Source organism: Macrobrachium rosenbergii, chromosome 55 (assembly GCF_040412425.1).
Source record: "Macrobrachium rosenbergii isolate ZJJX-2024 chromosome 55, ASM4041242v1, whole genome shotgun sequence".
Taxonomy (NCBI): Eukaryota; Metazoa; Arthropoda; class Malacostraca; order Decapoda; family Palaemonidae; genus Macrobrachium; species Macrobrachium rosenbergii.
This window is the reverse complement of record NC_089795.1, coordinates 61,821,985-61,839,634: the sequence shown is the minus strand read 5'-3', so window position 1 is coordinate 61,839,634 and position 17,650 is coordinate 61,821,985. Positions and strand designations below refer to the sequence as shown.

The following is a 17,650-nucleotide window of genomic DNA, read 5'->3' as shown; positions in this document are numbered from 1 at the left end:
CATCACCCTATAATAATCAAGCTCTTAGTTCTTAGAAAGTAATGTCAATTTCAGTCTTAACCTCAAGGCCCAGTCTTTAGAGTTCTCAGGAATGAGTGAGCCCTAAAGTCTTCCGGAGGTCCCGATGTCTATTTGCCTCGTCTATTTGTCACATGATGTATTATTATTATTATTATTATTATTATTATTATTATTATTATTATTATTATTAACCTTTACAGTCATTAACTTATTCCTTCAACTTGTACATACAAAAGATTTAACACTTTCCTAACCATTATGAATATCATCCTTTTTCAATGTAGCAATAAAAACTGACACCTGTCTGAAGATATTTCCGCAAGACTCTCCGGTTACATTCACCCACATGTAAGCCACCATTTCATGTAGAACTTCCGCTGGCATTCAGATTGTCCAACAAAATCATATTTCTACTCCGGACCAAGCCACTCTTTACTTCGATTTCATTCACACTCCTTCTCTAACATTTTTGTAATGGTTTTCAATATCACTTTCCACCCCAAAGGCCTTTCCTCTTCGCCTACATCTCTCAGCCTCGCACAACAATGTCTTTTGTCATTCCCTGTCCTGAATATCCTGCGCTTTGACTTTGGTCTCTCTGAATATCCTGCGCTTTGACTTTGGTCTCTCTGAATATCCTGCGCTTTGACTTTGGTCTCTCTGAATATCCTGCGCTTTGACTTTGGTCTCTCTGAATATCCTGCGCTTTGACTTTGGTCTCTCCAAGTGCGTTAACAATTAGCTTTCTATCCTTAAAGACATCTGGTACCATGCCTTTCCTTTCATGCATCAAAAGCAGACTGAAACCCCACTCACTTAATATTTTATTTCTTTGTTCTTTTCAACATGGTTAAGGTATGGAAAACCTATCGCCCGGCTATCTGTCCATTTTAAAACTAAGTAATTACAAGAATACCATTATTTTCCTAATATCCTAAATCACTCAAATTTAGACTGGCATTGGTCTTCAAACTCATCTGCCGCATTACCTACCTCTACTTTCAGTTCACAGCCCTTCTTTGCTATTCCACTTGGTTTGAGTTGGTCGTTCTGTGTCTATCACCTCCGATCTGGTGAGCTTATATAAACATACTCGTATGTACTGTAATTTTGTGAAGGAAGTATCTCTTAAGACACACTTTCTACGTATTTCTCTCCTAGCTCGCTCATCCTGTACTTTAATCTTACCGAGGAGCATATGATTAAACCTTACATTTCCGTCAACACATTTGGTATTCAAGTTAATTCAATTTTGGCTGAGACGTTTAGAAAGTTCAAATATCTAAATTTAATTACAACAGCTGGTAAACTGTTGACACAGCCTGAGATATCTCTCCGATCCGTTTTTTAAGTCTTCATACTATTTGGTTATTTGTCCATATCCAATATATTTTTCCGATTTTTTCGGAAATTCGTCTTAGACTTGACCCTCATATGAATGAATGTCATACCACAAACATGTCCAAAGTTAACCAACGATAGTAAGGGGAGGACGAACTTTTGGCCACTGCTGCATAATCGTATGAAGCACTGGTTAGAACTACTAGGAAATAATATACTTCCATTCAACCTGTTGGTGATGTCTAAGGAATAAATTACCGACGTGTGTTCACGATTCAGTGAGTTGAGTAATTTTAGAGGTGCTTCAAATGTAAAGTTATATATCAGAATGAGGTTGAGCACGTATGCTGTAAGGAGATCCGTTTGCTATTTCCCTTGCACGTGTTACTCCCACCTTCTCATAATAACTATTCTTTGAATAGTTACTGTGAGTCTCCACACGCTGAAGGGCAGGAAACGTATTCTATTAAGTTTTTAATCGTCTACATTCATAAGAAAAAAAATTCAGAGGTAAAATATACGGAATTTTATAAAGCAGAGGGATTAAAACGGTTTTCTTAGTAATTCCTATTTCTTTGTCATTTCTTTTGTAAACTAACAATGGTTAATATTTGCTAACAGCCTCCACACCAGAACAACACGTCTAGAAATAAGTATACGGCCACGATCTTGAGAGAAAAAAAAAAAAAAAAAAGTCGTTGGGTTGATATTAATTGAGGCGCTTACCTCTGGTTTCTTAAAAAACTCTAGTCCGAAAAAATGTCTAACAGATGTATTGTCTGTACAGGCATTGCTATGAAATGTTACTTCATTTCACATCATCCAATTGCCATCGGCATGGCGAATAACAAGTAAAAAATGCGCCGAAGTTTCTTCCGCGGCGCAATCGAGCTATCTGTCCGGTGGTTGCCTCTGCCACGGCCCATAACACTCTTAGCCGCGGCCCATAAAACTCAGCCATGGTCGGGTGGTGGCCTAAGTTGTTGGTACCTACGATTATGGCTAAATTTAACCTTAAATGAAATAAAAACTACTGAGACTAGAGAGCTGCAATTTGTTAAGTTTGATGATTGGAGGGTGGATGATCAACATACAAATTTGCAGCCATCTAGCCTCAGTAGTGTTTAAGATCTGAGGACGGACGGACAGACAAAACCGGCACAATCATTTTCTTTTACTGAAAACTAAAAATCCACTTAATACGTTTGTTACTGTTTTCCCAGGAATGTCTCCCGTCGCTCAAGAAGTATTTATCACGAGGCACATTTCAAGCTACTGTTGTCTTTTGTGGGATAACTTCTGAATCACTGTGACAAGTACAGTATGCCAAAACTAAACTTGAAATCTTTATATATATACAAATACTGTATACACACACACACACATATATATATATATATATAAATATATATATACAAACACACACAAACACACACACACACACATATATATACACACATATATATATATATATATATATATATATATATATATATATATATATATATATATATATTTCCTTTGTCTTATAGTGTGAAAGTAAACAATAAAATTAAATGTAGTTTGTTGTTTGCGTTATTTTTGGTGTTGATTATTTAACATATCGGGCGCTTATTCTTCAGCCATTCTTGTAAATTCATTGTATGTACGTCGTTTGGGAAAACAAATATTGCTCTTGTGTTTTGTTATGGATTTCCTGGACTTAAACTCAGTCCAAAGTAACTTGATTTAAACAAAATAAAGTTCAAGATAAGAGAATGCCATTTAGCCTAAGATCAGCCTAGAGGGACCATTGTTTTGGCTATTTTTCCGAACTATTTACTTGAAATCCTCATTGCAATTCCTCTGCAGCGTTTCTTACGCGATACTTTTCAGTAAAGTCGTTCTAATTGATTTTTACTTTTTATTTTTACTTTTCTTATAACGAAAGTTATGAGAAATAAACTTGTTTTAAGATACTGTTTTGAAGCCACTTAAAGTTCAGTTGAATTTCCATGAAACTCAAGAGTCATTTATTGTGTGTACCTGACGTATTATAAGATAACAGACTTGAAGAAAAAGGACAGGTCAATGAATCGTCCTTCTCGCCCACCCCATTTCCTTAAAGTGCCCCGGTTTATGCCAACTGCAAAAGACATCCCAATAAAACATCAACAGAGCATGAATGATGAAGCGGTATCATAACGGCTCGAGAAAGTTGCCATCTTTTTTGCTCATTAACGTAACAGTAATCATTCTTTTTTCGGAATAAATTTTATTTCATTACCCCTAAGGAGAAAACCTAATGGTTCTCTCTCTCTCTGTCAATCGTTGTAGTATATCAAAAAACAACTCGAACATCTCCAGGCCTGTGTCTGGGAAAAGAATTTTTTTCAATGCTAAAAAAAAAAAAAACGTCCTATTCGACGAACATGACCACGGGACCCTGTAAAACCTTTTTCCTTGTTTTTGTCCTCTTGAGGTCTATTTTCTAGAAAAGGTGTGCACCTCTATTTTTGCTTTTCAACATTTTTTAAAATCTTGTTATTACGGAAAACGTTTGCCTGTGGTATACCCTCTTGGTGTTTGTCTCCACGAGAAAAAACATCATATATGATGAATTAATTCCTCGGGTAAGGTTAGGCTGCCCCTTTTAAGTGAAAATAAGCAAATGGCTGAGATACGGAAGAAACAGAATCAAATCTTACTAAAATTTTAGGCAACTGAAAATATACAAAGGTTGGATTTTGTAATTCACATCTTCGCCGTATATCCAATATCGGAATAAGGGCTGCTTTATGTACATCGTCCACAAAAAGAAAAAAGCTAAAATGGTGGCGCCATATTAAGAAGCAGAAACGTGTGAAGTTTTTCACAAGTTATCCTCCTCCAAAAAATTGGAAGAATGTTTTCAATAGCTAATGAGAAGTGCAAAATAAAGAAAATTCTCAGTGTATGGTTGATTACTTTCTCAGTGTAATGTACATATAAGGATAATAAACGGAAAACAACTGAGATACACCAAAGAAAAGGTACTTTTACCTAAACCGACACCCACGGGAATGTACCATCGCATCGAGTTAAGGGACTGATCTAGAAATGATCCTGGTGGTTAGGAGCTTCCAGCTTTTCTATGATTAAGGTCCTGGAACAGAACATTAAACACCCTGTATGAACTATAGATGATATGATAAAGCTGAAAATGAGAGACTTTTATTTACTTCTAATCCTGAGAACTGCTAATTTTGTAGTCCATAACTTTTAATCTCTTCCGAAGAGTCGGCCTCCTTTAGTTTTGAAATTTTGATATCTTTGCCATTGTCTGGAGAATTTGTACAGATATAAAACAGAATCCTTATTAGTCTTGACACTAATGTATAATATATACAGCATATGTATATCACACGACTATCCACAGTTTAAATCAGCATTTATACCTTTCAAAGGTATGAGTATATCAATAGGATAATCATATTTTCATTAGATAATATTATCTTATTTTATGCAATGCTTAAAAATGAAGACGATTTGTGTACATGTTCATTACCAGCCCACCCCATTTTTTCTGCAAAATAAAGATGAGAAAAAAAGACTAATATACACTAGACGTCTTGTCTCTACACCAGTCATTGTAGCCTGGAAGGATTTCAGACTTAGTTCCATAGTTTCACACTAAAAATCAGAGTAAGGACATAAGAAAATTTTCTAAATGGCAGGAATGAAAAATGCTTCCAATGCATTAGTGCGACAGGAATGGGGATGAGCACTGTTTAGGTTTTAGTCCCAATGCCTTCTCTACGAGAATGTCAACTGAGCTCAGCAAGCCTCTCTCTCTCTCTCTCTTCCCAATGCCTTCTCCGTGAGAATATCAACTGAGCACAGCAGATTCTCTCTCTCTCTCCTATTATAGGACACACGGACCCTTCAAATTTAAGCATTGTAAGCGGATCGCGGAGGGAATTTCTTTTTCTCAGATGAGTATATAAAAGAATTTGATGCATGTAAAGCTGTCTATTGCTTTGTACTTCTGAATGATCAATTTATTTTTTGTTTGTAAGCATACCAATCGTTTGTGCATCTACATAAATTATACTATTCACTGTTGCTCTTTCAACGGAGAGAGAGATGTTTACGCCAGGAAAATCAATAACTCTGCTTTCCCTGTAGTTTTGGTAGTAAGTGTAAAGCGAATTTATATCCTTCCTAAGGGTGGTTGCAAGACTCCTGTACGCTAATAGGTCTCATTATTTATGCTTTATTTGACAAATGGATACTCGATCCGAACACTGATACCCAAAATTGCCTTACACCTTATCTGTTCAAACATTTTGGTATGAAATTAAAGTTGCCCGCATTGCTTTTTTGTTGCAAATTGGTTTTGGTCTGAACAACTTTTTATCAAAGGGTAATCGTTAATACGTGATGGAACTAGACTCGGTGAAGCATACACCTACTGACCGATACCCATTCAATAGCAATAAAATTCACTCACGGAAATAGGAATATGATCGATTCAAGGGTTGTCTACTAATGACCCCAAGCTTACACTTAAGAGGTCATTTTACCACTCCACATTTATGTCATAGTATTAGAGGAGTATTGTATTAAATGTATTTGCTACTCGATGTTATTAGTCAATATCAAATTAGTACGCCTGAATTCTCGAGCTCTGAAGCAAAATTTTTTTCCAACCCTAGTAATATTCAATCTCTACAGCACTGTCATCACTATAATGCTTGATGAAAATTAGATGAGTTCTCTAACAACCAAAACACTATCTCTCTCCCTTATTTATCTTATCCGCAGTTTACCATCTATATTTGCTTTTGTGTGCAGATTCAAACTGTTTCGAAATTCTCTCCCCTTTACTCCACATTGTTTCGGTGAAATTACATATTTACTGACCATTTTCTGTGACTCACTTATTGCATGTGTGTGCAATGACTATTGTGTTTTTTTTATGATGCCACCCTCCTTTGAGGAAAAGGATTATATATATACTGTATATATAGTGTATATATAAATAATATATATATATATATATATATATATATATATAACATATATATATATATATATCGAATATATATATTATTTATATATACACTAGATATATACAGTATATATATAATCCGTTTCTCAAAGGAGGGTGGCATCATAAAAACACAACAGTCATTGCACACACATGCTTTCACCGCTGAACCATGATTAAACTCTATCTGTACAGAAGACTTCTGTATGCGTGTGTGTGTGTTTGTAAATCATTTCATCTTCCTCAGATATATATATATATATATATATATATATATATATATATATATATAATATATATATATATATATATATATATATACACACACACACAATCATGACGCTACAAATGTCGTTTGATATCAAATTCAGCCTGCTTCGGGAATATCCCCGATGGGGAATTATTACCCAAGGGGAATTTATAAGTGTTAAATGGATTGGTGCTGCCGGGTCTCGATCACTCGACACTGTTACCTTCCAACGACTCCGGTCGACAGTCTACCCATTGAGCCATCAAGAGAGGTATAATGCCGAATCTGCTGTACTTGTTTACCCGTCGAGAGCGGGGAAATTATACTTAGCTTCGGCATTAACCGGCAGTACCGATCCCTTTATCACTTATAAATTCCCCTTCAGTGATAATTCCCCATCGGGGATATTCCCTAAGTAGCGTGAATATGATATTAAACGGCATTTGTAGTTTCATGATTGTATATAAATCACGGTGTGATAAAAATTTAATAATATATATATATATATATATATATATATATATATATATATATATATATATATATATATATATATATATATATCTTATAAAAAGACAATGGTCATTGCATATACTTGTTTTTCACTGATGATTCAACGTGAACTTCTTCATTAACTACTTCATTACCTATACAGAAGGCTAATCAGCAATTGTCGAACTCCCCTGCAAGCACACATCTTTATTCACTTGTATCTTGTATAAACTCCAAGGTTTCCTTAATAGTTAGTCACTTCATTTCCAATACCTATTCTACACCAGCCACCCGGCAATTCTAGATCTTACTCTCCTTCTCCCTCCTAACACTTCCTAATTAAATGATCTTTCCACCGTCCTCCAGTCTTTCTACATACCCGAATCATATCAGAACATTCTGATCTGGCTTTCTTCCTTTTCACGCATATTTCTGTGTATTTTCAATTAATAATCATTTCGATTATTCTTAAGCTACAAATACAATGCAGCAATGTATCTCAAGAGCTTCAATTTTATTTTCACTTGCGCTCTATATCTACAGCTTCATTTTCATTTTCACTTGCACCTATAGGTTCATTTTTATTTTCACTTGCACTCTACATCAACAGGTTCATTTTTATTTTCACTTGAACTCTACATCTACACTGCAAATCCATAAACGAAAGACAAGTCAACTTTCCTATCCTTCATTCTAACTCTGACTCAGGAGACACTTCATCCTCTTTCAAATATTTTGTATACAGTACACCTTCCTGGCTTCATTACTTCGGCCAATCCGTGTCTCATTTCTTGTAATATCATGCCGTCATCCATTATATTTACTCCCAAATATTCATAAGAATTAAATGCTTTCATCCTTCCTCCATTCATCTTAACAATTCCCATTTACTATAGTCTGACTATACATATATTTAAATATCAAATTTTTGCAAATGCTATGAGCCTTCCAGGATTCCTAGGGATTCCTCTTCAAAAATTGCAATCATTTATTTCACCTAATCATAACTCATTTTTGCAACAATGCAGACCATCATATAGTCTTATCTTTTATTATTTGCTTTAAGATACTGCCAACATTGAGACATATTACGTCCTCATCCAGACAACGTTCTGCCAATCATTGACAGCAGAGTTCTGAACTTTTCTCTGGACCACACACACATATTATATAACTATCATACACACAATATATATATATATATATATATATATATATATATATATATATATATACATATACTGTATATATTAAATATTAATTTAGTAGCAGTACAGGATAGTGTGTGTTTTGTGTGAGTTTTACACAATGAGTAAGAAAGCAATCTTTTCCTCTCTCTAGAGGTGCTTTATGCCCAATGGTCTCATCCACGATTCTGCCAACAGTGACAGCAGAGTTCTCTTTCTCTGAGCCACCTCTCGTATTTTTTCATGCACACACACAATATAAATATATATATTCGATAAGCACTAAGCAATTACACCTGTTGTGTGTGAATATGTGTGTGTGTGTGTGTGTGTGTGTGTGTGTGTATGTGTGTGAGTAGTTATCTCTCTCGTATTTTTATCATAGCTAATAAGCCCTTATTGATAAACACTAGACAATTACCTATTGCTAAGAATATCTAAATGAAACACTGGATGGGTGCCACACATTCAGTAAACACCTATGGGGTATGTATACAGTGTTGGATTTGCAGCTTCATTCCATTAGCAAATAATGAAGAATTTACAAGAAACCTTGGGCTTCAGACTCAAGTGGCTATTGGTCACAACAAGGTTCTAGAACCCATCCGGGTGACTGAGTGAGAGTAATACAACTTTACCCACAGCCTGTTTTTATTAGATTACCTAATGATGATGTAAGCAACGACTGTACAACAGAAATTAATTGCGACTCAAGTTCTGTATGGTATAAATTTACCTTTTGATTACAAGGGCTGCAACATAAGTTTTCGAAATAAATATGCCACGTATAACACTGCAAACAAGAACTTGTGCGTGAAGTCCTTCCCCTTTTCGGTGGGTGAAAGTCTAAAAGTTAAAAAGCTTTGAAAATCGTTGAATGTCGACTGTGCCACAAGAAGTTTATTTTTTACCACCTTTCATATTTTCCAAACCCCGTCAATCACAGACTTAGAATCTCCAAGATATGTTCTCTTTCACTTTCGTCGTTTCTCATTTCCAGGGCTTTCTTTAACAAAAGAAAAATGATTTTACGTCAGCAAATAAGAGGTACGAAATTACGTAAAGTTGTATATATATTTTAAACTTGCTTGATTATAATAATAATAATAATAATAATAATAATAATAATAATAATAATAATAATTCCTGCCGGAGCAATGTACCCTAGTAGGCACAGGTTTTCTTAAATGGGATGATTTTCTTAAAGAGTAGAGCACAAATAATAACGCATAACATTAAGCTCATTGCTAACCATTAAAATATTGTCATATAGTTTTCAACTGAAAAATTTAAAGAAGATTAACATGAAAAAACCAGTCCATGCTTGATGAATTTACTGTGTACGACATTTCATCATAATATGGAAATTCACCAAGTCTGATACTATGCAAATTTTGGAAGGTAAACTGGCTGCACCGACGGAACTTTGATTATCTGGGTTTGTGTTCACTTACTAAAGTTGCGAAATTCCATGTTTGGCATCTACCTAACTAGTTATGTACTTATTATGCAACATATCTAGTTTAAGAGGTAAACGTTTGTATAGCCATCGAGGGATAACAACGCTATTTTTGTGCTTTCCCAATCTTTACACTGGCACTAGTCTACGAAATAGTTCGGCCTGATACAGACATAGAATATTAGTAAAACAATCCACAGACACCTGCATCACGCGGTTCATTGACTTCCTTTACGTTATTCCTTCAGCTATAATGGAAAAGTGAAATAAAAATTAAAAAAAAAAAAAAAAAAAAACCGTATTAAACTATGTCACACAGAAATACAGTAGTTGAAATTACAGAATCTACTGTACTCATGCGGTAATCCAACTCTTTCGAGTTCATTTATGGTTCCTTGTGATTTCACCGCAACCGCATCGCGTGACCTCGTCCCATCGTTCTTGAGTGACCTCCCCCTGCTTTCTTTCGGTAATGTTTTCCAGTCTTTCTCAGAGCATTTACTTTTCAGACTGATGATGACAGCTATCGATAGCTCTCTGTGGAGATTTTGAATTATCTAAGCAACGAAATTGTGGTGTATATTATTCTTCCTTATTACAAACCGTAACACATCGTATGACAGAATCCCTTCGACGTTTTAACGTCTTTCACAGGCAAAAAAACAAAAAAATTACCAATACGTACATATTATAATGTCACTAACAAAAATGTATAAAATCATTTTTACGTAATACATACATACACACGAATATATATATATATATATATATATATATATATATATATATATATATATATATATATATATATATATATATATATATATATATATATATATATATATATATATATGTGTGTGTGTGTGTGTGTGTGTGTGTGTGTGTGTGTGTGTGTGTGAATTTTCGTCACATACACATAGTAACTATTTTATATCCACAAAATATTAAACCACACACATCGTTTAATACTGATTTTACTATACTTGGGGAATAATTTACACACAAAGGGAATCACAAACTGGTGAAAATATATCGTTGTTTCTAAAGCAGACCATGGTTCGAATCCTGGCCGGCGCACAAGCACTCATCAAATATAATTTCCCTCAAGCTCAAGTTATTCCCAATGTATATTGAATTCGATATTACATGATTTCTGTGGTTTAATATTTGTGATATATATATATATATATATATGTATATATATATATATATATATATATATATATATATATATATATATATATATATATATATTATAATTTATATGATGTGAACAGCGTTATCTAATGGTATAACAACAAAATGTTATACTAAACAAGAAAGTAAGTTTTTACAAAAATTCATCATCACTATTATTGTTGACAGTAGTACACTGGTTTGCAGCAGCGTACAAGGATGTAAGCATTTTTCTGGATTAAAAAGAAAAGGCGACTTTCGTCTCTTTTTCACTTCTTGCCAATAAATGTGTGAAGAATCCTTTCCTTTTAGTACTTAATCTGTTATGTACCTGGCTTTACATGCAAAGCAAACGACAAAGTAGTCTATTCTGAAAAACATAAAAGATATAAATCAGAACATTTTGGATTGGAGATAAATAACTCTCACTGAAAGAAATAATAATCTGGAAGAGGATTTGTCCTTACGTTTTGGAAATCAGATATGGAAGCTGTTTATATACACTGTAAATGTCCAGAGGTGAAAACTGTCTCAGGGACGAGCTGCTTACGCCTTACAGTGTTATAAAAACAAATAAGTAATGATTACAGCTTTTGTGATATTTTTCGCATTTTTACTTCTGTTGAACTTTTCAGAGAGTGGGGCGAGATTATCTGCAAATGGGTGAGGTCACAAAAACGTGCAAATCGGCGAGGTCACAAAAACGTGCAAATGGGTGAGGTCACAAAAACGAAGGGGTGAAATACCATCAATTTGAGATAACTTGTTACCTCATTTTTTTTAGTGATTTACTGTTTGTATTTGAAATTAAATATATTGTGGTTATTATATAAAAACTTAAGAAGCAATACTCGTTCGAATATTCTATCACTGAAATGATGCATAAGGAAACAGTTTTCTCAGGCAAGAACTTTGTTTTTTATATATAATTCCTAAAAACCGTGAAATATGTGACACCAAAATTGAGTATTGGTTGTCCAAAACATAGTCTGTGTTTTTGCATTTATTTCGAAAAATTATTTTCTGAATGCACTATATCACATATTTATGATGAACATACTTATTTACACATTAATTTTCCATTATTTATTTGAATATTAATGACGTTCTTCTTGCTATACAGTAATTCAATCAGAAAGTTAGGTCTGGTTTTCCCTTGCTTTCGTAATGTTGCCTTCTATAGGTTTAGCATGATTTTGGTACTCTTTTCAAATTTTCTTTCAGCTTCGTATTTGAAATCCTCATTTTAGGGCTAATATAAGAAAAATAAAGCTATCAAAAATAATGTCCGGTTAACCGTGATCTTTCATGTTTTTGACTAAACCATTTCTGCCTTAATTGCTGAATTCTAACAAGTGGAGGAATTCTCTTCACTGCGCATCCCTTATATTTTTATCTATCACTTAAAATGAAGAGCGACTTCCTAGAGTGAGGAAAATCTATTTTTTTATCCTTTTATCACTGAAGATATCATCATAAACAAGAGTTCTTCTGTTTGAATTATTGTTATTATACTGCTTAAATGGATGAAGTACCGTAATGAGTTTAAGCTTATTATAATTCACCTTAATAACTTGCCTAGCAAATGATCAGGGCTATAAAAACAAACCAAGACGATTTACCATAATGGTATAAGCGAATATCATTTATCGTGTTTCTGCACAGCAAATACAATTAGTACACCCCTCCAAAACCCGACCTCCTGTGATAAATGATCATTAGAAGGAAGGAATCCTCCCTTTTCCTAATGAGGAAGGCATTTCGAATTACGCGGCCATTTCTAATATTTAATTGGATGATACAAAATACAGATCTCGGAAAAATATATCAGTCCTGGATATTATAGTATTTATTTAATATTTAATTAAAATCGCAACAGAGAAAAAGTTCCGGTAATTAAGATAGTCCGTGGGTAAGTAAATATGTAGCGTTGGTTCATGAACCTTAATCTTTCCTGCTACTGTGTCACTATACACACACACACACATATATATATACGTGTGTGTGTGTATGTGTGCATGTAGTGAAACATGAGAATGGCATTTTTATAAGTGTGTGAATGTGGGTGAGTGCGTGTGTATGTATGTGTGAGCGTTTGTGTAATGAGTGTAGTGACACAATAGGAAAAAAGATTAAGAATCATGAATCAAAACTATATATATATATATATATATATATATATATATATATATATATATATATATATATATATATATATAAATATATATATATATATATAAATATATATATATATATATATATATATATATATATATATATATATATATATATATATATATTCGTGGGTACACTCACCAGTTAGATGGGTCAGGTTCAATTCTCGACTGACCAGGTTTGGGTATAGTCCATTAAAAACCCATTAAGGCCTTGTTGAACTCAAAGCGGATTTTCTGTCTGGTGGTCAAACGACTGTGTTGGTTACAATGAAAGTGACGAGGCCATGGCATCAGCTATTGCATCCTAAAAGGCACATTGGAAAAGCTACCCCTGCTAAGGGATAACAGACGTAAGAAATGTTAGTAATGAATAAACGTCCTTCGATGTGTGTAGACATACTTTATTTACAGTGTAATAATCAAATAATAATAATAATAATAATAATAATAATAATAATAATAATAATAATAATAATAATAATAATAAAGTTTCTTACTATTTTTCAAATATCTTTTATAGTGTGGAGAATGTGTAGGAATAACATGGAACCTAATCATTTTAAGTAAAAAAAAAAATTGTCTACCAGTGCCGCGCTGGAGAAGATAAAAACTCCTTACGAACAGCTCCAACTTGTGTATGAATACTATTCAACGTACATAACTACATGAGCTAAAACAAACAAACAAACAAACAAGATGACATGAAGTTTTAGCTTTATAGCGTACTTAAATAACATTCATGCGTATCATGATTACAGATCATTTGTTGTCCCGATGCAACGTATATGTCATAAACCTCTGGCATCTGGTTTCCCTCTACAAAAAGGGTCTTATTGGCAGACGAATAAATAATTATTCTCCTGATGAGAAAACTCTCTGCTCAAATCACCCAATCCCCTGCGGACGGCTAATTAGAGAACGGATAAAAAGGCCATCTACGAATTCGGCACTGGAAATATATCTGATCGTATTTCTTAGAGGAAGGAATTAAAAAATTAAAATATTCAGGGTAACGAATCGTTATCCTGCCTCTTTTCTTTTTTTTTTCGTGTTATTAACAATTTAATGTTACTCTATTTCCGAGCTCCTTTCCCTCTCATGACAGCTTTCTAGCCAAATGCTAACCGTATGATTAATGTATAAATCTCTTTGATAATATGTCTTCATGTGGACATGCAAGCACGCACACGGTAACTGCAGGTCCATATCTTACATCATCTAAGTCTCGTTCTTCTCGAACATTTCTCATATTGCCCTGCATCCTTTTACTCCTGTTTTCCTATTTTACATTATGTTAATTGGCCCAACCTTCTATTTTCCCGGAGACCCTTATTTCTCTATTGTTCCATCAGTCTTTTCGTTTAGCAACCCTTCCCCTCAGTCTGCTTTCTTCTACTTTCTCTTGCAACTTTTCCAAGAACAGCGCTCTCTCTTCCTGTTCCCCTCACCGCAGCCGCTCCTTCACAACACGACCTCTCTCTCTCTCTCTCTCTCTCTCTCTCTCTCTCTCTCTCTCTCTCTCTCTCTCTCTCTCCTTGAAGTCAGAATTTTCTCCTAAGAGATTTTGATCGATAGAGTGCCACTCTTCTTGCTAAAATTTTGACCAGTCGTCGCTTCACCCTTTGGCTTTTCTTCTTTACTCAAACTTTTCTTGCGAGTTTATGCTTTCTACCTTTATTATGTAAGCGCATGATGCACGACTTTAAATTACTATTGTCTTGATGTGAAAAATTCACATGATAAGTGAAAGCACAAATGAATACAATAAAATGCTGATAGAGAAACATATCTGGGTCATTTGATTGCACGGAAACCCGCAAAGTTATCATCGCTTCTTTCATTCATCATAAATGAATTTAAGTCATGAAATAAACGAACTTCATATATACAAATTTTACCGCCAGAGGTCACTGGCGTAACTGATAGAGGAAGCAAAACAATGCAACCCCCTTTTTTTTGTTCATTGATGCTTTTCTATCTTATGTTTCGGCGCCACTGGCAACTACCTGACAACTCGCTCATAATTTGGTTACGCGGGATTGTCAGTCAAACCTTGAGTTTTTTTTTTTTTTTAATCACAAAGCCCTCTTTGTTAACTGCTACTCTTACATTCAATTAAATGTAAATTGCTTTCATCAGAAATCAGTGCTTCGGGTTAATTCACCTATTTGCATGGAGATTCTATTCCCTTTTCAACTGCCCTTTTGTCTTGTGAATTCTTTATACGTGATGATCACAGTTCTCTCCTGGGTTTTAAACTGCGCTGACTGCAAAATATTTCCTTTTCTATAAGTTTACTATATGAACAATTCCTCATTAGGAAACTTTCCTAAGTATTTCCCGTTTATTAAAAGCAAACAGGATCGGTGTGGGTGGTTCTACATTTCCTACTTTACTCATGTTCCGCATTTAAAATAAGCTGCCTCTTCATTTTTTTCTCTGATTAATAAAACATTCTTCCGTTCTATCTTTTCATGTTTACACCACAATCTCTTCGATTATATATACAGTACGATTATATATTTTTTTCTGAACGTGATGTTAACCTTTAAAACAGTAAAACTACTTTTGATTCCTTTATCATTAGAACATTTCCAATTAAAATTTTCTCATCAGCACTGACTATTCTGCTTAAGTTTCATGAAATGCTCTAAGAAGTTTCTGTCATATAGCTTTGGACCCTTAAATAATCGCCTACCTACCTGTATTTCCTCTGGTCAGTACTTTTCATGTGCCTTGGAATACGTGCATCCCTTACCTGCTTCAAATGTTTCGAAGGTATCTGTTTTCAAAATATCTTCTTAATACTTCCTTCTCTCTATTGGGTATTCTCTTTCTACAACCAGTTATTTTTCTCTCACGAACTGTGTCGCCCTTTCTTTGTAGCTCATCTCTCTATACATTTTTGGCATTCTTCCTTCTTTCAAGGATACTATAGTACAAGTATATTCTTTTGCATCTTCCTAATACTGGAACTACAGGGACAAACCTAAATTAGAGGTAAACTACATTTCTATTTAGAAAAATGTGTCCTGCTGCATGGTTTACAACAGTGCTATAAAAGACGTATAATCATAAAAATATTAAGATTGACATCTATAAATTATATGATATCTTAGGTACAATGAATAGCTAAAGTCTTAGCAGAGGCTAGTCATCAGCCCTTTAAAAAAAAGTATACCTTAGTTTGTCCAGACCACTGAGCTGACTGACAGCTCTCCTAGGGCTGGCCCGAAGGATTAGACTTATTTTACGTGGCTAAGAACCAACTGGTTACTTAGCAGCGGGACCTACAGTTTATTGTGGAATCTGAACCACATTATAGCGAGAAATGAATTTCTATCACCAGAAATAAATTCCTCTAATTCTTCATCAGCCGGCCGGAGACTCGAACTCGGGCCTACCGAGTGCTAGCACACAACTCTACCGACTCCCCCAACGAAAAACTTAGATATTGCTTTTGTGAAAGTCGAAAATGAAGATTTTGAAAGAAACTTTGGCATTCACTTACAGGATCAGCCAAGAAGACGAGAAATCAAAAGAAGTCGACGATATTCTGAGATGTTCGTTCGGATTAAGGAAAAACTTGGCATTAGAAATTATAGCCTCAATATCTCTCACCGGCGTTCTCTTCCCATATAAGATATATACGTTTCCACTATTTATGACTGACCATTCCAAAAAATGTTCAAATTTATTCACGATTAATAGTATTTGGATGATTATAAGAATAGGGAGGCCTTTACATATACATATATTATAATAGATTGTATATATATATTTCTATATTTATACATTATATATATAATATATATATAAATAAATATATATGTATATATACATATATAAACATATGTATACAATATATGTAATTTTTCTTAGGAAGGATGACTTCAGAGGTTGGTAACCGCCCAGTTATCAAAAGGTCTTTGGCGATAAAGATGCTATAGCTGGTTCACTTAACGTAGATTCTTGGGCCTACAAGACGTTTGTTTGGCGGCCTCTGATTGGCCGGTACCGGGAGGTAAACGGCTCGCTCACTGTATCATAATTTTACGTCTGTAGCTCAGAAAACTAGCAATATGTTTCTTCATTTACCTCACGTTTTGCACAAGATAAGAAAGTTTTGGTCATACCATAGGATTCGGTATCAATTGTATAACTAAATCGTGATTTCCTGAAATCAATAAGATAAAACACAAAGGAATTACAACGAGTAAAAGTGAAGAAAGAAGCATTTATTTCTTTATACTTGTTTTTACTTATCATCGGATTTTGCATCATTCATGCGATCAAGATCAAATAAAACTTGTGTTTTCATACAGTAAATTCACCCTGAATACGCTGGTGCTTTCAGATTTGAGATGCATGTGATATGTGAAGAGAAAATGAAGAATATGTCATATTATGTTGCATCGGTTCTTGACTCAGTTTGACAGTAGTGCCGAGAGCGTTGAGGTTCGTTGACAGTTGCCAATTAGCGATATGAGAAGTTTGCAGTTTAAACAATATTTACTGTATATTATTATGTCATTA

At 34.2% G+C, this 17,650-nt stretch overlaps 1 protein-coding gene across 1 annotated transcript in view; it reads right to left on the bottom strand.

The window, feature by feature from the left end:
- The window catches only part of LOC136835325 (parapinopsin-like), a 384,012-nt gene that overhangs the window by 28,687 nt on the left and 337,675 nt on the right, over positions 1 to 17,650 (bottom strand). The window lies entirely within an intron of this gene.